This window comes from Xyrauchen texanus, chromosome 4, assembly GCF_025860055.1.
Source record: "Xyrauchen texanus isolate HMW12.3.18 chromosome 4, RBS_HiC_50CHRs, whole genome shotgun sequence".
Taxonomy (NCBI): Eukaryota; Metazoa; Chordata; class Actinopteri; order Cypriniformes; family Catostomidae; genus Xyrauchen; species Xyrauchen texanus.
Window position 1 is genome coordinate 29,126,710 of NC_068279.1, and position 16,614 is coordinate 29,143,323.

The following is a 16,614-nucleotide window of genomic DNA, read 5'->3' on the forward strand; positions in this document are numbered from 1 at the left end:
GCTCTGACAGGTAACCTATCTATTAGAGGAATTTAAAAAAGTTTCCCGTCCTGTCTTATCATCACATCGATACGACATTAGCATCAGTGTGGTCATACTATGATATGGTGAAAGAGTTAACTCTAACTTTGAGGCTTTAGCATCAATTACAAAGAGCATCCTTGCAACCGATGTGAAAATTAGACGATGGCCTTTGCCTACTGAGAATGACCTACAAATAATTTTCATCTTAACTTCTGACATTGATCTAGCCTGAAGATTGTCATGTGACTAATACAAATTAGCTGGTTGCATTAAAAAATATATATATTTGGCCTATTTTTAAGAATTACGCATTTCAATTTCATAACAAAATTCGATCAAATTGAGCTGTATAATGTTTAACAAAATTATATTAATAAACTTTCCCAGATAGCAAACGTACATCTCCAAGATGTCTGTTTTAGAAAACATCACAGTCTAATTAACATCTGCTAAACTTCTTAAAAAGATCCAATTTCCAACATTTTATATCATAAACATCTTATAGACATCTGCTGAGTGGCTACGTTCAGACTGCAGGCCAAAGTGGCCCAAATCAGATTTTTTTTTTTTTTTTGTTAATGAACAGCACAAACCACATAGAATCTGGTCTTTTTGATTTTCTTATTTGGGCCACTTCCATATGTGGTACTAATACAGGTCTGATTTTTGCAATGCGGCCTCAGTCTGAACAGTCAAATCGGAATTCATGCGACTTTTACGTCACTCTACATTGACATTCGTCACAATTCTATGCTCAGTGTGCTGGCGGGAGTCATTCCAAACATCGCCATTCAAAGAACGGCAGTTCTTTGGTCATTCGGTGAATATGGAAGACATCGGCGAAGGTAGTCAGTGGAAGTGATGTGATAAGAATTTCGCTTATCATTATCATCCTTATCAACTGCTCATGAATTAGCTGGCTTCCGCTTCACATCACTTTATAAATGAACGTGTTGGCCACATTTAAAAAACAATGTGAACACAAAAACAGAAAAATGTGATCTGAGCAATAAATCCGAATTGAGCATTCAGTGTGAACATAGCCCTTTTGACATACTTAATGAAAATGACATACAAAGACATATTGCAGAGGAGCAAATAATGTAAAAATAATGTCTTCCAAATGTAAACACGCACATCAAATGGACGTTTAGGTGATGTACATTTGCTATCAAGGCAATATTTATTTTATTTTAAGATTAATTAATTCAATTGGATGGAATTTTGTTTTGAAAATGAAATGCATAAATCCTTTTTTAGTGTATAAAGAGACTTCAAAATCTGTTTGATGTCAAATGTTGGAGGACAGGGAGGCACTGAGCCCAAAATTTTAATTATAATTGATCCCAAAATGATATGATTTTGATAGGCAAGTGATATCAACGACATAGGATAAAACCGGAGGATCTGTTACTACATTTAAGGACTTATAAATGGATATTAATATTGCATTTCTAATTTTAATACAGTGGAAATCTTGACCTCTTGATAATCAGTCATTTTAATATTCCAGCAAAAATCAGAATAAAGAAGAAAGAACAAGAGAAACAAAGGAAGGGGCTACAAAGCTCAGCCGTTATGATGTCAGCATAACCTTCAACTTGTGTTCTAAGTCTATATAACACATTGATGAGGAACCCCTTCAGTTCAGTATAGGTAAATGTTAAGAACAAAACCTGCCTATTAACAAGGAAGAGCTAACTAGCACCTGAAACTTGTGGGACATCTACAGTACATCTATGAATAATCCCATCTGTCTTCAGCTTTACAACTATGATGTTAATATAATTTCTTGCTTTCTAGTCTTACTTTTGGTGTCTCTAATATGTCTAGTGAAATAGAGCAGGACACATGCAGCACCTGGGCCCTTTAATTTGTGTATAGCAAGGTGAAAAGAAACTCTTCAGAGCAGTAGATGAAAGGTTGTGAAATCAGATTTAATAAACAATAAAGTCTTTAAAATCATTAAAAGCAGTTTTTGCTCTATTTTAGAAGGTTTCTTGATTTCCCTTGACTTATAAAAAAGACATTTAGAACTCGAGCATAAAAAGACTAAAATAAATGTGTCCCCAAATGGGGTGGTGGTAGTGGCGTAGTGGGCTAAACCAAATAACTGGTAATCAGAAGGTTGCTGGTTCGATCCCACAGACACCACCAGTGTGTCCTTGAGCAAGGCACTTAACTCCAGGTTGCTCCGGGGGGATTGTCCCTGTAATAAGTGTACTGTAAGTCGCTTTGGATAAAAGCGTCTGCCATATGCATAGACTGATGTGGGTGTGAGCGTGAACATACATAATGCATACAGAATGACAGGGTAAAGAGGAGCACGTTCACATACAGCCTGCCCATGGCACTAAATCATCAATCACGCTCTCATGTTTATCAAATGTGACCGAGAATCACAAATAAAACCATAGTCGCCCACACTGTTAAAGATTTTCTCGTCAAAAAACAGTAAAGAACTGGCAGCAGGTTTGCCAGCTTGTTACTGTAAAATTAAGCAAGCAAGACACTGGTCTTGCTGTTGCTGAAATTGACAGCTAGATACTGTTTTTACAGCTACAGTATACAACTGTAATTTAGCAGCATATAGCTGTCAAATTACTATCTACTGTTGTTGAAATTAGCTATGTTCCCAGCATGCACTGCAGCATGAAAAAATTACTTAGATTTTGTACTATTTACTGGTTTATTTTGACGTTGTTTTTGTTGTAGTATAAGTTACTTGTATTTTAATGTTCAGCTTTTACTTTTTTACGTAAAAGTATGTTTGTTAATTGTCACCACTGTTACGTTTTGTATGCCGAGAGTTGATTTCTGTGTGCTTATAACAATTCGAGTTATACTGTAAGTTCATCAGAAACATCTAACTCTCAATTTGCTGATATAATTTTGCTGAAATATCCTTAACTGTTTTTGCTGTTATGTTTTTATGTGTAATGCATCACTATTGCCACATAAAGTGCCAGTTGCAAGGTAGGATCAGCCTGACCTCTGCTTTGTCTTCCAAGTAGCACAGTGAAACAACTTGTGTTTTACTTAAACATAAATTGACTGGCTGGAAGAACATAATTTAATAATAAAGAAGGTCCAAAGTCAAGAGAACACTAATCACCAAAATGGTGACTTCAAACAAAACACAACTATTGATAACAAAACAACAATACTAATTAAACTAAGACTGTTATTAAGTCTGAATAAAAACTTTTTTTAACTTATTTATTTACTATTTTTTGAAAACGTACTTATTCAAGCGCAAAGGCTTATGGGTATTTCGCCATTTTAAACCACAATGCAGTGCTATACTGTTATTTTACTGTGTACTGGTTGTTGTTGCTTTTTTCATAAAAAAAAATACACTGTTCAATTCTGGCAAAATTGCACATTTATCATGTACATTACTTCAAAGATTATTCGACTTCCCCTAATGCCTTGCATAGAACAGCTATTACTATTACTACCTTAAAACTAGTCACAGTGAACCTGCTCTTGATCTCCCAGAATGCAGAATTTTTAACAGCAAACTACTGTATTTAAGAATCACAGTAGATTGCTGTATGACTTTGGCTGTAAATTTACAGCAATTTTTTACAGTGCAGGTCCAAGCTCCAGTGAGGCCAAAGAAGGGTCATGACAGCAGAACACTGCTGGCAGTGTGTGATTAGGCATTTCTAATCCTAAGATTTCATCATCCATCACAAGTATTCTAAGGCCAGTTTGCCCTGCACATGCACTATGCGGGCTACTTAGGTCCAGGTTCACCGATCTCTGTTTTCAGAGATCCCTGGAAGATTTCTCTCTTTTGTGTTTTTATTTTATATAAAAGCCTGAACGATTCCAATACAGATGCCTTCACTCCACCAAAAACACAAGATATCCAGTGGAAGACATTACATTTTTGTAATTCAGTTTTAAAATCTTGGTTTCCATAAGCTATTTTAATGAAATCAAAATCATCCCACTACTTGTAGGGATTACTACAGCTTAATTTTCTTGTCAATATGCTGATGTTCAGATACAATGAGTCAATCAAATGTTTACATAAATCCTAAAGCTACTCAGAAATACAGAATTTGAAAATGCTTTTAATATTGTTGGATTTAACCAATGTATTTATGAACTGTGTATGTATTTATGAACCTGACATTTTTATTTTGTGGATTTGGGACAGCATGTGGGGGTGTGTGGGCTTGTGTGTTGCCAGAGGTAGACATGCAACTCTCAGCCCAGATAGCTTTGTCATATAACGAGCATTAAGTTCTCTGGTATCCAAGCAGCTGACAAGAGGTCTCCATAGTAATACTGCATTTGGTTTCTTGTGGCATTGACTGTGATAATACAGCGCCGAGAATGCACAGTTTCTCAGAAACAAACACAGTGCCTCAGATCTGATCATACAATTGCATTGTGATTTATAGAAAATGTTTGTGTAATATTTAACATTACTGTAACAAACTAAAAACATGAAATGAAAGAAAAAGAACATTTAAAAAATTAATTCTATTATTTTGTTGTCAGTGTGTGTCCTGTCTGCGGAGTTTGAATCTGTGCTTTGGCGGGTCTCATTGAAGTGAATGGACACTGTAGAGTTCAAATTTAAAATTCAGAATCCTCAAAAGTAGCTGCACAGGCTATTGAATAATGTTAACCAATAGCCAAAACGCTATTTAGGCATTGTTTTACTCGCATTCACATCTGGCTTCATTCTGGTGTGCCTATTTTTGATGATGCTATCAATGACTGTGTGACGAGGAGGAGGGCGTGGCCAGGCTGTGAGGACGCCTGGTGCAGAGTTGCCCCAATCAGCAGGAGAGAGAGAGATAAGGAGGGGCCAGAGATGCCAGGGAGGGAGAGGCACGCAGCAGTGTTTGTGTGCACGTTTATGTTTTAGTTATGCTGAAAAGCAGTTTTATGTTATGTTTATTAAAGCCATCTCTTGCTTCTTTTTTGTTGAAGAGCTACGAACCTTGTTACACTGGTGCCGAAACCCGGGAAGGAGAAAGGATGCGCTGGCATGGTGTCCTCGCCGCTGCCATCCAGCAGGAGGTGGAGGAACACTGTGCTATCCGCCTGGAGGCAGTGCAGCTGGCTGAGGACCATGTGACAGCGTGTTCGTGGGCCGGCAACAACGTTTTTTCTCTCTTTTCTCTCTCTCTCTCGCTCAGGCTCTCCCACTCTATTTCTCTCTTCCCTCTCCCTCCCCTCATCCTACTCGGGTTCCCAGGAGATGGGGAACACCAGCCGGTAATGGAACTGTCGAAGGGGCAACTCCTCACCTCCAGGAGGGCTGGTTCATTCCCCGGCCTGAATGGGGCATTGGGGGTATGTGATAAGGAGGAGGGCATGGTTAGACCATGAGGAGGCAAGTCTGGAGTTAAGGAAGTGCTGGAGATGCCAGAGAGAGAGAGAGAAAGAGATCAGTTTTATGTTGTGTATTGTTTTGTTTATTAAAGTCTTTTTGGTTGGATTTCGGACAATGGCAGAACATAGGGACTCACCTTAACAGTTCATCAAAGCACCCAAACGTGTTCTAAAAGTGGTCCATGGATCATTTTTCAAGTCTTCTGAATCATGCAATCACTGTTTTTCACTCAAAGCAAAACAAATCACTAATAAACCATATAAACAGTACACAATACTGTAAATGTTTTGTTGACTGAACTCATATTTAGTGTCTTCTTTGCGTATTTTTATTTTTTTTTAGTTTAATTGAATACGTTTTACTCAACAACTTAAAAAGTAATCTGAACTGACCGTGAATCAAATATGTCACCAATGACAACAAAATCACACACATCATTGTTTCTTGTGCATCTTGTGACCAAATATTGTGATGTCTCATGTGTCATACAGGATTGGAATGGCATGAGGGTAAGTAAATGATGACAGAATTTCATTTTTGGTAAACTATTCCTTTAAGCCTTATTTTAGGTGACTGATATGGTCATCCAGAATTAAATATTCCATTGAAAAGAAACATATTTGGTGTATGTGAACTCCAAAACATGCGGCATGTCATGCATTGTTTAGAGATTGTAATAAAGAGGTTTTAGACAGATTCCATGTTGTTCCCTGAAGATGCTCCATATGGTCTCACAGCTGGGATATCATGTTTCACAGAGAGTGACCCCTGCAATAAAATCTCTGCAGGGAGGAGTTGGAGAAAAAAAAGATGAAAGGAATGATTGAAGCCTTTATAAGGTTTTGATAAATTGGTGCATGAGAATTATCTTGCATCTGCATGTTGCAGTAAAAGCTAGTCATCATGTGGGAGATTGTAGAGATAATCTCAGACATCCTTCTCTTTCTGGCTTTCTTTTACTTCTCGCTCATTTTCTCATCCCTCACTCCCCACTGAAAAGCTCAATGCTTCTGCAACGTGACTAACACTTAAATGGCTGTTCGGTATCTTTCTTTTACTCTATCTCCATCTCAGTCACAACTGCGGATATGCTGTGTGCCAAGCTGGCATTCAGTTTGGCTTATAAAGCAATGGTGACTACAGCAGAGTCCCTGAGATACGAGGCTGCACTGCAGCACCACCTGATTTATCACTCGCAGCTGCTCTCAGGGTGAGGGCAGCGCCATTAGCAAATGAGCTTTAATTCACACAGGCAGTTCACCCTCAAACCGCTATGCCTCTCTCCTTCTTTTCATTTGCTCTATCAGGAAGCACTATAGAGATGCTCAAGGGCTGCACTTGCCTAGTAAGTAAAGAAACTTTTGCTCCTGCCTCCAGCTGTCTTTATAGCTGAAGTGTGTCATTTCTGTATATCAATTTTTGCCAAACACAATTGCAAAAATGACTAGATGAAAGCCTTGAAAGTTTAGACTGACAGACAGGAAGGGATAGATAGATAGATAGATAGATAGATAGATAGATAGATAGATAGATAGATAGACAGACAGACAGACAGACAGACAGACAGACAGACAGACAGACAGACAGACAGATAGATAGATAGATAGATTAACCTACAAATGGCTTGTTGTGTCTTTCCTATAAGACATAGGAGAAAGTGTTTTAACATTTAAGTATTTTACACACATACGTTACACATACAGTATATGACTGAATGTCAGGGGCAAATGGAGGCACTGTGCACAAATCTGTTATTTCCAAATTCCAATAGGTGGTGAGTCAGGACCTTCTTTGAGGTCTTTGATGTTTTGTAGTCACTGTCAGCTGTCATATGAATATTTTGGCTTTAATCTTTTTATCTATACATTTTGGCAGCTATGTTTTCACATCCTTTTTTTCATGCAGATACGCAAAGTGTGAGCTGATATGTATGCAGGGTTTGTGTGTATGTGTTCATGAGAGACAGAGAGGATCTTTTAGAAAGGGAAAAACAGTATTAATATTTATGTAGCCAAATACCCACATGCCAGTCCATAAACATGCATACACACACTTCACATCTGTGCTGCATCTCAATTTATTTCAATAATTTAGAGACTCAGAATCCACATAATCTGCAAGGTTACTTCCACTGCATTAATGAATAATGTCAAAGGCATGCATGCCAGGGAATCAGGGAGAGAGCAAAGTAAACAATTGGTCTTGATAATGAAAAACATATATCATCACCAAGGCCTGAAAACTGTGGACAGTGATTTTGTTTAGACCTTTTTTGGATTTGAATAGACATTTAATTGGTTAAAAATTACTGTAGATAAAGACATGATCTTAGTGAGACTAATTCAGGAACATCTGGTAACTTGTAACATGTGTGGCTGTAGATGTACACTCACCTAAAGGATTATTAAGGACACCATACTTATACTGTGTTTGACCCCCTTTCGCCTTCAGAACTGCCCTAATTCTACGTGGCATTGATTCAACAAGGTGCTGAAAGCTTTCTTTAGAAATGTTGGCCCATATTGATAAGATAGCATCTTGCAGTTGATGGAGATTTGTGGGATGCACATCCAGGGCACGAAGCTCCCATTCCACCACATCCCAAAGATGCTCTATTGGGTTGAGATCTGGTGACTGTGGGGGCCATTTTAGTACAGTGAACTCATTGTCATGTTCAAGAAACCAATTTGAAATGATTCAAGCTTTGTGACATGGTGAATTATCCTGCTGGAAGTAGCCATCAGAGGATGGGTACATGGTGGCCATAAAGGGATGGACATGGTCAGAAACAATGCTCAGGTAGGCCGTGGCATTTAAACGATGCCCAATTGGCACTAAGGGGCCTAAAGTGTGCCAAGAAAACATCCCCCACACCATTACACCACCACCACCAGCCTGCACAGTGGTAACAAGGCACGATGGATCCATGTTCTCATTCTGTTTACGCCAAATTCTGACTCTACCATCTGAATGTCTCAACAGAAATCGAGACTCATCAGACCAGGCAACATTTTTCCAGTCTTCAACTGTCCAATTTTGGTGAGCTCTTGCAAATTGTAGCCTCTTTTTCCTATTTGTAGTGGAGATGAGTGGTACCCGGTGGGGTCTTCTGCTGTTGTAGCCCATCCGCCTCAAGGTTGTGCGTGTTGTGGCTTCACAAATGCTTTGCTGCATACCTCGGTTGTAACGAGTGGTTATTTCAGGCAAAGTTGCTCTTCTATCAGCTTGAATCAGTCGGCCCATTCTCCTCTGACCTCTAGCATCAACAAGGCATTTTCAGCCCACAGGACTGCCACATACTGGATGTTTTTCCTTTTCACACCATTCTTTGTAAACCCTAGAAATGGTTGTGCGTGAAAATCCCAGTAACTGAGCAGATTGTGAAATACTCAGACCGGCCCGTCTGGCACCAACAACCATGCCACGCTCAAAATTGCTTAAATCACCTTTCTTTCCCATTCTGACATTCAGTTTGGAGTTCAGGAGATTGTCTTGACCAGGACCACACCCCTAAATGCATTGAAGCAACTGCCATGTGATTGGTTGATTAGATAATTGCATTAATGAGAAATTGAACTGGTGGTCCTAATAATCCTTTAGGTGAGTGTAGATCTGAACACATATGCCAAAAGGAATAAAGACATGATTGAACAACAGCAGAAGTGATAGTGGTGTATGCAAAACATTCAGTCTGAAACTATAGACATCATTTAATTTTTTGAAGGAGTGATTGCTTCCATTTAATTACTGTGGTGGTAAATGTATTAATCCAAACCTTCCCCATTCAAGACAATGGAGAGACCATTCCTATTTGTCACCATCTCCTCAACAGATGGAATTTCAAGTACTCTAACCCTGTAGAGAATGATTATCCCTCCCTTTCTCACACTCACTACCTCTTTGTTGGGTTGATCTAGAAGCTCCAGGCCTTGACAGCATCAAACAACTGGGGAAATAGAGAGCTCTGCTACTCTGGTCAGGTTTTACGCATTATGTTTCATGGCTGTTATATGCCGTATCCACTGGTAATAGTAGTATCCTAGTGATTATTACATACTGGTTCTGATTCTGCCATCATATTGAATGTCATAGAGTTGGTGTATTAGTGAATTTGAAACATATAGAGGATATGTATGTATTTCTAGAGTATTATGCTGATTGTTAGAGGGTAAATACCTGCAGTAAGTGCTATACAGTCTATATAGTTCTGTTACATACAGATAACATAAAATATCAGAATGCTTATTTGACTTAGTTTGGCTTGAATGGCTCTAATTGAGGTAGAATTAAATAGTCAGAAAACCTCCAACAGACTGGCTGAATAAAAGTCAACAATGCACTCAGGCATCTGGTTTCTCCTCAACTACAGCATCATCAATCATAAAATACAGCACTGGAACACTCAAGCACAAAGACTATTTAAAAATACCACAGGACTGAGAGGATTCTCCCAGATCTGAATTTGATTTAATCTAACACAGAGGTATAATGGTAAATGTGAGTAACCTGCTGTAGAAAATCTCTTCAGTATGAAAATGTGTATAACTATAAAACATAGCTGCTGATTGTATTAGATTAAATGTTTTTAAGATTCCAGGAAGTAGCCATGCCACATCTAGCCATGTAAATTCCCTACAGAGGGGTGTGTACAATTATCACTAAACTATTCTAGAAAAATGAAAATTTCAGTTTTGATTCAGAATTTAACTCTTTCTGCCATTCTGTGAAATTAAATATTTTCTCTTTATTCTTTATTCTGGATCATACATTAATTGCCATCTTGAAAGAATAGCTGGCCTAAAGGTGTAGAATGGCTTCAGTATACTTGAAATATCCCTATTCATTGTAACTGGATGAAAAAGGGGGATCATGGTGATCTTTGTGTTCCACAGATGAAAGAAAGTCATACAGGTTTTGAACGGTGAGTAAATGATAACGCAATTGTAATTTTTAAATAAACTATTGATCTCATGAATATTTGTGAATGTGGGCGATATTTTTGCAAAATTATATTACTTGGCTCAGAGGTGAAATGTCCACCAAGTGGTTGTTTTTAAGGTTATCTATTGAGTTTTAAATCAACAAAACCTACCACCCTACCCTAAACCTAAACTTAACCAACAGTGTCATAAAAACAAAGGTGAGATATGATGGTTCCATGATACTTTGGAGTCTTGTGTTGACTCACATGCTCCTCAGGACTTATAACCACCCCGGTCTTTAGCATCACAAGTGTAACACTAAGTTGAGCTACCATACAATTTGATTGCGAAAGAACAAGTTTATACATTTTGCTAGTTATGTAATCCACAGGTTAAAATGCAACATACACTACAGTAAAAGTGTTTGTATGTCATATTATAGTATTGTGTGAGGAACAGGGAGAAAAGTATGTTTATGAACTGATGATCTGCACTTTTACACATGATTTTGGGTGTGAATGACAACAATTATTATATTTTTTGACCCAGCCTATATAAATGATACAAAAGTTGTTTTTAGCAGTGACTCTGATGTTGTCACGGCTCCGGTGAGTTTGTCGGTTTGTTTTGTATGTTTTGTCATTTTATCTTCCTCATTAGTGATGTCCAGTTCAACTAGTTCAACAAATCAGACTGAATCATTTGAAACAGTTGATGTCTCGAGTCAACACCGATCCACAAGTTACTCTATCTTAACCTGTCTCTCGGATGTGCCTGACACTCTGAATCGAAATGAGCTGATAACCGGGAGTAATATGATCTGGTGATATCTGCTTTTGCCAACTCTTCTTTACAATGAACCTCTCCAACTAGTTCACAAATTGGACTGAGCGCTCAGGTCCAATTTATGCTAGCTGAAAACAATGAACCGTAAAGGAATTCATTAGTTAATCTTTACTTAATTAATCTTTACGCCTGGAAAAGCCCATGGGAATTTTTTTTTAAATAATGTTGAGTAAAATTGTGTCCTTCAAATGTAAATGGTGTAACAGCACAAAAAAGGAGACAAATAATAGATATGGAGAGTTTTCTTTCTAAAGCAATACATTATTCTCTGCCAAATACACAGTATGCAAATTTTAATACATTACAGTAATTTGCTTCAATATACCACTGCCATATACAGTGTTATTTATTTTTTTTAGATATGTGATGTGTCATTGGTATTTTCTGTTTGTGTCTTATGATACTCAGCGACCATAACTTCACCTAAATAATCAAATTAAGTCTCACAAGAACAACAACACCGAAAGCACTGGAACACCTAATGTGTTTTAGGCAGCGGTGTAACTAGAGAGAGGGCAGAGTGGACAGCCATCCAAGGGTCCGGGGTCAGAGGGGCCAACAACAGTTGACAAAAAAAAAAAAAAAGGGAAAAAAAACATAAAAATAACAATGAGCCAGAGGGGTAATGAAAAATGACCAAGGCCCCATGCGGGGCCCGACATATTCTTTGTGCTGGGGAATGCAAGATTCAACTTACTCCACTGGTTTTGGGTGTATCACAAGTTTGAATAATGATTTAACATTAAATGTTATTACTTCAGTGGCATGAAAATGTCTCATTCAGACTATAGAAAATACCTAACTGCATTAAAACAGACGTTATGGAATATGAAAAATTATTAAAAAATATAATGCTTACAAAAATGTATAGTAAATTGAGGGGTGGAATGTTTCTATATTTATTTTAATCAGAGAATTACATTTGATCTATTCACTCGTACATTTTTAGAACATGTTCAGAAATTGATGAGTGTAACTTTTGAGGCAAAACTATAATTAATGGTTCCTCCTCAAGGCAGGCCAAAAGAGAAAGACTTTTATTGACTTTTAATAAAAAATTAAATGTGTTTTCACATGTAAATATACTGTGCATAAGCATGTCAAATGTTATATTTGGCAAATAGTGCAGTCATTTGCTGATGAGTATGACTGGCTGTTAGTTGCTAGGTTACAGTTCCATTCTGTAACTGTGCACTTTGATTGAAATTCCATTAAAAACAAAAGGAGCCCTTGTGCTGCAGCCTCGCAACATTTTGTTTGGGGGTGGTTTGATTGGCAGAGACTAAAAAGGCACAGTGAGCCAATGAAAACAGACTCTCTGTATCTTTTCTCTTTTCCTTTCTCTGTTAAACACAATGAATTTCAGGACCATGTAGACTTTTTGAGATACGCTTCATGATTTGGATGCCACTGAATACTCGCTGTGTCACAACTGTCTTCTGCATAGGCCTACATTTGTCAAATGTATCATTTAAGTGCAGTGACTGTAGGCTGCAAGTTAGTAAGGGTAACTTCGGTTGCCTCTGTTTAGTGATGAATTGCTAACATCACAAGTCTATCTATATAAACTGCATTTAAGCTAAGGCCACCAATTGAGTCCTCAAGCAGAACACATTTTCATACAAAGACTTTTGTCTCCATCTAGTGTCACCGGAAATTTCTGCCGTCTGCTTGTATTTCTCAAAAGATGTTTGCAACCAAACTTTTGAAATGGCATCAGAGCTGCTTTACATTACGGCATAGTTCAGAGAGCTGCGCAAGCTGAGATGTAACCTTTGGAAACGAGTGTCCAGCATTTTATTAATAGAGAAGCTGATCCACTGAAATTTGCATTGCCAGCAAGGTTTTTGCTATATTGTATGCCGATGCCTTACCATTAATTTCGGTGGCTGAGCCTCCTGTGTCGATACTGAAACCAATCCGTTTCCAGCTGTCTCCCATGAACAGTGAGCACTGCATTTAAGAAACAAATGATAAAAGTTAATGAGATAATGTAGTATTGCCATTTAATAGGCTATATAGCATTTAGAATTTCAACTAAATTTCTTCTAATCATGACTGAAGACATTTGTTTTATTAAATATTTTTGGGCAAATGTTTTATTAGAATATCACACAAACAAATAATATCCTTTATTGAAGAAATACAGGAATATATACATATATACAGTGCATCCAGAAAGTATTCACAGCGCTTCACTTTTTCCACAATTTGTTATGTTACAGCCTTGTTCCAAAATGGATTAAATTCATTATTTTCCTCAATTCTACAAACAATACCCGACAACGTGAAAGAAGTTTGTTTGAAATCTTTGCAAATTTATTTAAAAAAAATAAATACAATTTAAAAAACAAAACAAAATCACATGTACATGAGTATTCACAGCCTTTGCTCAATACTTTGTTGAAGCACCTTTGGCACAAATTACAGCCTCAATTATTTTTGTGTATGATGTTACAAGCTCGGCACAGGACCTGATGGAGCTCTCAAGCTCCATCAGGGGAGCACAGTCATTTTCAGATCTCTCCAGAGATGTTCAATCGGGTTAAAGTCTGGGCTTTGGCTGGGCCACTCAAGGACATTCACAGAGTTGCCCCGTATTCCCTCCTTTGTTATCTTGGCTGTGTGCTTAGGGTCATTGTCCAGTTGGAAGATGAACCGTCACCCCAGTTTAAGGTCCAGAGCGCTCTGGAGCAGGTTTTCATCAAGGATGTCTTTATACATTGCTGCATTCATCTTTCCCTCGATCCTGACTAGTCTCCCATTTCCTGCCGTTGAAAAACATCCCCATAGCATGATGCTGTTACCACCATGCTTCTGGTGGTATTTTCCAGGTGATGAGTGGTGCCTGGTTTCCTCCAGACATGACGCTTTCCATTCAGGCCAAAGAGTTCAATATTTGTTTCATCAGACCAGAGAATTTTGTTTCTCATGGTCTGAGAGACCTTCAGGTGCCTTTTGGTAAACTCCAGGTGGGCTGTCATGTGCCTTTCACTGAGGAGTGGCTTCCGTCTGGCCACTCTACCATACAGGCCTGATTGGTGGAGTGCTGCAGAGATGGTTGTTCTTCTGGAAGGTTCTCCTCTCTCCACAGAGAAATGCTGGAGCTCTGTCAGAGTGACCATCGGGTTCTTGGTCACCTCCCTGACTAAGGCCCTTCTCCCCCAATTGCTCAGTTTGGCCGGGCGGCCAGCTCTAGGAAGAGTCCTGGTGGTTCCAAACTTCTTTCATTTACGGATGGAGGCCACTGTGCACATTGGGACCTTCAATGCTGCAGTAATCTTTCTGTACCCTTCCCCAGATCTGTGCCTCGATACAATCCTGTCTCAGAGGTCTACAGACAATTCATTGAACTTCATGGCTTGGTTTGTGCTCTGACATGCACTGTTAACTGTGGGACCTTAAATAGACAGGTGTGTGCCTTTCCAAATCATGTCCATTCAACTGAATTTACCACTGGTTGACTCCAATCAAGTTGTAGGAACATCTCAAGGATGATCAGTGGAAACAGGATGCACCTGAGCTCAATTTTGAGTGTCATGGCAAAGGCTGTGAATACTTATGTACATGTGATTTTTTTGTTTTTTTATTTGTAATATATTTGCAAAGATTTCAAACAAACTTCTTTCAAGTTGTCATTATGAGGTATTGTTTGTAGAATTTTGAGGAAAATAATGAATTTAATACATTTTGGAATAAGGCTCTATATACAGTGGGGATTTTAAAATGTATTTAATGTATTAAAAAATATATATATATATTATTTTTAATACAATTGAAGTAAATAAGTTGTATAAGAATTCAAATGAATGATAATAATAATAATAATAGTCATAATACTTAAAAAATGTATATATAATAGATATAGATATTATTTATGAGTTTGAGATATTTTATAGTGTGGGATATTTAATTAAAATCTAGGCAAAATATCAAGAAATGTGTTCTTATGAATAAAGTATTTACATTTATTCATTTGGCAGACACTTTTATCTAAAGCAACTTACAAAAGAGGAATACATTGTAAGCGAATCATCTTAAGTTTTTAGCCTTTTTTAAGTGAGTCTGCTTCATGGATGGAGTTGGGAAGGTCATTCCACCAAAGTGGTACAGTGAAACCGAAAGTCCAGGAAAGTGTTTTGGTGCCTCTTTGTTTTGGTCAACAAGGCACCATTCCTTTGCAGACTGCAGGCTTCTGGTGAGAACGTAGCTCTGCAGAAATTATTTTAGGTACACTGGAGCAGACCCAGTGACTGTTCTGTATGCCAGCATTCACACCGGACGCGAATAGCGCGTCAGGCGCGAGTGAATTCAATGTTAAGTCAATGCAAAGACGCGTTACGCGCGTAAAAAATTCCTGCGGCGCGAATGAGGCGTAGAGCGCGGCGCGGTAGACGCGAATACGCCTCATTCGCGCGTCAAGTTCGCGCGAATGGCGCGAATTGAGCGTCTGGCGCGTTACGCGCGAATGGTGCATTTTGTGCATTCACGCGTTTGACGCGAATTCGCGTCTGCCGCCCGAGTTGAAAAATCTTAACTTTGGCGTCAATTCGCGCCGCGTTAACCAATCAGGAGCCTAGCTGCCTGCTGTCACTCAGGAGGTAAAGTGACGTAAACGTTCATTATTATTGTAATGTAAAGACAACCAACATTAGTGTCTGGATAGTGTTGAATAAGGAAAAAAACACAGGACAGTTTAATTACTTTTGGAGGCTGGCTCCATTTATCATCAAAACAAAAATAAATAAATAATTTAACCTGATATACTACCATGGAAAACCTGACATTTTTAAAAAGTCTCAACTTAATAAATGTGCATGTTGTGGACCTGACATCCTGGAACTGGGGCTGACAACCTGGGAAAAAAAATACAAAATATAATAATAATGGACTATTTTTAGATAGTTTAGCTCTTTATAGGTTTGTGGGTGGCTCTTAAAAGAGCCGTTGTGGGGAAGTCATGAGGAGGACTTCAAACGCTACTCCGTCGGCTGCCATGGTACTGTTCCCTCCGCCGAGAAGTGTGCCATGAAGACATCCCTCACCCGGAGTGCCTCTCTGGAGGAGTTGTTGGCCGCAACCCGACCCAGACCTGGCAGTGGCTCCTCTCCAGCATGTCCGCGCTCCTCGCTGGTGGACGCAAGTACGGCGACGACGACCCATACGCCGCTGTTCTGCTCTCCAGAGCAAATACAGAGCGGTGACTCTCTCCACGAATGCTCGATCAACATCAGCCATCTTGTAGAAAGATGGCCGTCATCGGATTTCGCCTCCGACGCGCGTCACGCGCGTAAATTTCGCTTCAAACTTTTCTTTTTTACGCGCGTCAATTTCGCTCTTGACGCGCGAATGGATTCAAAGTGGTCAAGCGTATAAATAGACGCGGTAGGCGCGAATTTGACGCGCTATTCGCGTCCGGTGTGAACGTAGCAGAGTCTTGAATTTGATACGTGCATCAAC